At 41.2% G+C, this 4,708-nt stretch overlaps 1 long non-coding RNA gene across 1 annotated transcript; it reads right to left on the reverse strand.

Moving 5' to 3' along the window:
• Positions 1 to 853: 853 nt before the first annotated feature.
• LOC123334764 lies at positions 854 to 2,610 on the reverse strand. Its single transcript, XR_006552881.2, has 3 exons — positions 2,276 to 2,610; positions 1,198 to 1,289; positions 854 to 1,078 (listed from the first exon to the last, which is right to left on the reverse strand). It is a non-coding gene; the product is annotated as an uncharacterized LOC123334764 (long non-coding RNA).
• Positions 2,611 to 4,708: the final 2,098 nt, after the last annotated feature.

Consider the following 4,708-nt stretch of genomic DNA (forward strand, 5'->3'; position numbering starts at 1 on the left):
ATGAACAAGATTGTCAGGATAGCTAATGGATACTTTGAATAAAAAAATAATAATAGGATGGTATATTTGAATTATATACTTTTTCATTACTTAAGTCAATCCTTTCATTTTAGAAAAGCATACCTAATCCTTCAAAATAATCAAGCATTATTAGGAATCATATTTACTTAATGAAGAAGACAAAGCATCCTTGCAATTGTTATTCACAGCATGTGACATCATTCATTTTTTTCTATTCATTCACGAATGTTTACATTTAGGTCCTGAATACTGTTTGCTACTTACATTTATGAAAAGTGAGATTGTAATTATAGACTGAGACACACGATCTCCTTTTAAAATCTCCGCTTTTTTTTTTTTGGCAAAGATTTCACCTAATTTTGAAATTTCACTCTATATGAACACATTTTCTTTGCATAGAATATATCTGAAAGTATATGTATGAGCAACATTACTCACTTTCAGCTTTATGGAAACATTTTGCAACTCTACATCAAATAAATACATCATTATTAAGTAAACACATCTTAGTAGAAAAGGAAAAGTGTTTATATTGTATCTATTGTTTCTGCAAATTTTTTTAAAATTTCAAAAGTTCTTTCCAACAAGATAGTTACAAAATAATTAATTCCTGCAAGATTTACATGGCAATACCTCATTATCAGTAATTTTCAACTTGAAGTTTGAAAGAAATTGGTATTTTCACCTCATATAATAAGTCACTTTCTAGTATGTAAACACTTTTAAAACGCTTGAAAGATATTATATGAAACCTTTAAAATGAGAAATACATTTATGTGTTTGTTAATAAAATATTAAGGATATTGCAATAATATAAACAAAAATCAAGCCTTTATTGGACAGTTACAGAAGTTATATTCATGGGACAATTTTTAAGAGTTTTATGAGTTACCAGAATAGGAGAATTTTAATTTCCTGCTTTCTTTTTTACCGGTTTTTGTCATTTGTAAGCGGTCTTCAATGTTATCCAGGATGCAGATGGGGATTATGTTAGAAGAGGAGAAAACTGGGGCGAGGCCTGGGTACGTTAGCCTTAATCTTGCGATTAATTCCAGTGCTAAGGCAGAAGAGGGGAAAGGGATGACCTTTCCTTTTCTCCCAATACAGATCTGAAAAGGATGAGAGATATCATCTAGGAAAATCAGCTAGCGGGTGGGGGAGAGGGCGTACTGATACCTGACTCTGCAAGACCCTCCTTCTTCCAGAGCTCATTTCTGCACGAGTCTTTAATTCTCAGTGCGGCTTCCTCCCTGGTGACTTTATTTGCCCTAAACGATACAACGTCCATTAAAACAAAACAAAACAAAATAAAAAGCAAAAACAAACAAACAAACAAACAAAAAACACTTTTTAAAGGTGAGTGTTCAAACTTGTGAAGAAACAAACGTCCTATAAAGAGCAAAAATATCTGCCTCTTTAAGGAAACAAGAAAGACTTGTAAGTGCATGCTTATAACTCTGAAGACAAATAAATGGAGACACACCTATGTGTGTTTCGTTTCTATTCCTTATACAAGTTTTCTATCTAAAACTTACTTCCTCCTCCATCCATTGCCTGCTACAGAGCCTCTAATCTGTTTGCCCTATTTGGGGCTGCACAGCACATCCCTACAGCCGGGTGGGGAGCTGTTGGTTTGGCCAGCGCAGCCGTCAGCCGGAGCGCGGAAGAAATGCTGAAGGCGAGCAGGCAGGGAAAGAGTAAAGAAAATGCTCTCCTCCCGCTCAACTCCTCCACTGTGCACACCCCCGCCCCCCGGCAGGACCCCGCCCCCAGTACAACACAAAGTTGGCCCAGAGACACAGGGCTGAGAGGGACGGGGTTCAGGGCTGCTGATGGCGGGATGATGGAGCGGCGCCTCCCGCACCCGGGAGAGCCTCCTGACGCCGCCGCAGCTGTCACCGCCACGCCGAGACACTGGCGAGCCCCTCGCCTCCCAGGTGGCTCCTAGCCGTCGCGTTGACAGCCCCCACTCACAAGTCTCCGCGTCCCCAACTCCCAGTTCTCACCCCAGCCCGCCCGTCCCTCCCCGCCCCCTTCCCGCCACTGCAGCGGGGGCAGCGATCTGGCGCTCCGAGGACTCCCCGCCACTCTCCCTGCGAAGGCTGCCGCTGCTGCTGATTCGCGGCACCGCAGACACAGCCCGGCCGCAGACGCCCGGGCCAGACCGTGGGGACCCGTGCCTGAGCATCCCCTGAGCGCGCACTGAGTGCGAAGGTGGGGGCGGGAGGGAAAGGGAGGAGGAGTTGCTGGTCACCTAGCGGATCCAGGAAGTTGTCCTTAAAAAATATCATCGTCGATCGGCGGTTGAGCAGCCACCTGGCCAGAGCAGTATGTGGACTGGCTCGCCGGGTTCCCTAAGTGCTCTGTGGCTGCCGCTGCCGCCACCGCCGCCGTCAGAGCAGCTGCTGCCGACAGCAGGAGCCCCGCGCGGGGCAAGGAGCCGGGACGCGCGGCTGCAGCGTCCCTTGCTTACTGCTGGCCGCTTCATCTCGGGAGGTGGCAATCACTGTTGCTGCTGAGAAACCAGCCCGCATTTCCGAGGCTGGTCGCCTGGTGAGGAGTTGAGACTCTACACCTCCCGCCCGGAACCCACATGGCTTGTTACCTGGTCATCAGTTCGAGACATCTCAGCAATGGGCACTACCGGGGCATTAAAGGAGTCTTCAGAGGGCCCCTCTGCAAGAATGGATCTCCCTCTCCGGTAACCTGCACACACGCGCGCGCAGACACACACGCGTACCACCATCAGAATTAATATAAATAGAAAGAAATGCTGTCCTGGCATAATGCGGGGGAGATGGGTATCTACCTTGCTCATAAGTATATTGTGTCTGTTTATGCAGTTTGTTGAGAGACTTGCACATGAGGGGTGTGGATTTACATGTGTATTTTCAACATAGTCATTAGTATCTATAGTGTTTAGGATGCAACTATTTACTGATTCAGTAAAGTGTGGGCTTGTGAAAGTAGCTCTTGAGTGCTGTGTCAAGTTATGAATCTGCTGATTTGGGCAGTATAGAAAGTTTGAGTGGCACTTTATATCCGTGCTTTGTGAAGTCATCAATTGGGATTAGTTTAATCATGCTGTACTTACTTTATAAGAAAATAAACTCTTTAAAGATTTTTGCATCAGAGTTCTAGCCAAAGGAAAAGTGTTGGATGCCCATATGGTGAAATACAATGTTTCACTATGCAGGTACTTTAAGAAAAGCCAAAGAGTTCTTTGTGAAAATATAAATTAGTTTTTTTGTACTATGTATAGATGGATTGATATGCAAATTGGAGGGACTGCTACTTAGTAAACTATTCAATTTAGTTTACTATTTGTTTTAGTATTTTTTGTTAAATGATTTTAATCAGAATCTATGGCTTCAGTATATTAGTTCATTCTTAGTATATACCATAGATGAATTTTTTAGGATTCAAATGTTTTTCCAAAAATGTCATGATTTACCTTTTAAAGTTTTGAATTATTAGTAAGCGACTAAAGGTCTAAACTTGAAGAACATTTTTTTCCAGTTTAATGTGAAAAACCAGTACCTTAATGTATAGTTTAAAGAGGGAAAACTGAATTTGTCTGATTTTTATTTTTTGGTACTTTTCATTGGTTTTTAATTCTTCATTAGCATGAATTATTCAAAAACTGCAATATATTATAAAAACCTGTGATTAAAGACTATGTATGATTTGCATGAGAAATCTGAAATCAGAAAGTGCAGGTACCAGAGATATCACTAGGACTCCTGATTATGACAAACTATTTCGTCACATGCTTTCATGCACTGTAAAAAGTAGGTCATTGCAATCCCCCTGCAACTGTTTAGCACTGAGTCAAAAGTGTAAGATGGAATATACTGTTATATTGGCATTTACAATTAAATCACAGAGTTAGCAGGGTCTTGGAGAGTTTTAGTTGAATAAAGCCCATATTCAGTGTTTCTGAGCAGTTGGTCTGAATCCTTCCTGTTTTTAAGGATTCTCAGGACTAGTTTCTGCAGTCTCAGCAAACCACCTTATTATTTAACAACCCATGGTGTCAGAATCTTCCTTAGAGCAGACTTAAATCCTTCAAACTTTTCTTTAAGCTCATTTCATCTAGAAAACCTAGAATGTTCCATCTTCCTCACAGGTATTATTTTTTTCCACCCTTTGATCAGCTCTGTGGCTGTCTTCCCAAACTCTCTGATTGTAGAAATCCATAGTGCCTTAGGTGTATGTCCCTTAATCACTCAAGGAATAAAGAGAGAATTACTTCATAGTTCTTACATTGTTTAGTTCTATTTAAGTTGGTTAGAATATGGAAGTGTTAATCTTCCAAAATCTGAAAGGTTTGCAAAGAAAATTTCTGTTATATGGTCAAAAAGAGTCCTTCCTCTCCCCATACTTCCCATCTCACTATGCTCATTAATTTCCTAGGAGCCTGAATGACCCCATTAGGGACTGGACATATGAATGTGAATATAAGAAAATAGCCCATAATCCACATGGCTCTCCTGGCTGACCAGAGCTCACATCTACAGGATGCTATTATTATTTATTATTGGGCTGGTTTTCACTAAAATACTGATTTATTTACTTTTACCTAGGTGTCACATTTTGACTCACTGGACTGTTCTCTCCAATGTTTACAGTTTACATGTTTGACTATACTTAAATTACATTTGCGTCATTTAAGAATATCTGAATT

This window comes from Bubalus bubalis, chromosome 8 (assembly GCF_019923935.1).
Source record: "Bubalus bubalis isolate 160015118507 breed Murrah chromosome 8, NDDB_SH_1, whole genome shotgun sequence".
Lineage (NCBI taxonomy): Eukaryota > Metazoa > Chordata > Mammalia > Artiodactyla > Bovidae > Bubalus > Bubalus bubalis.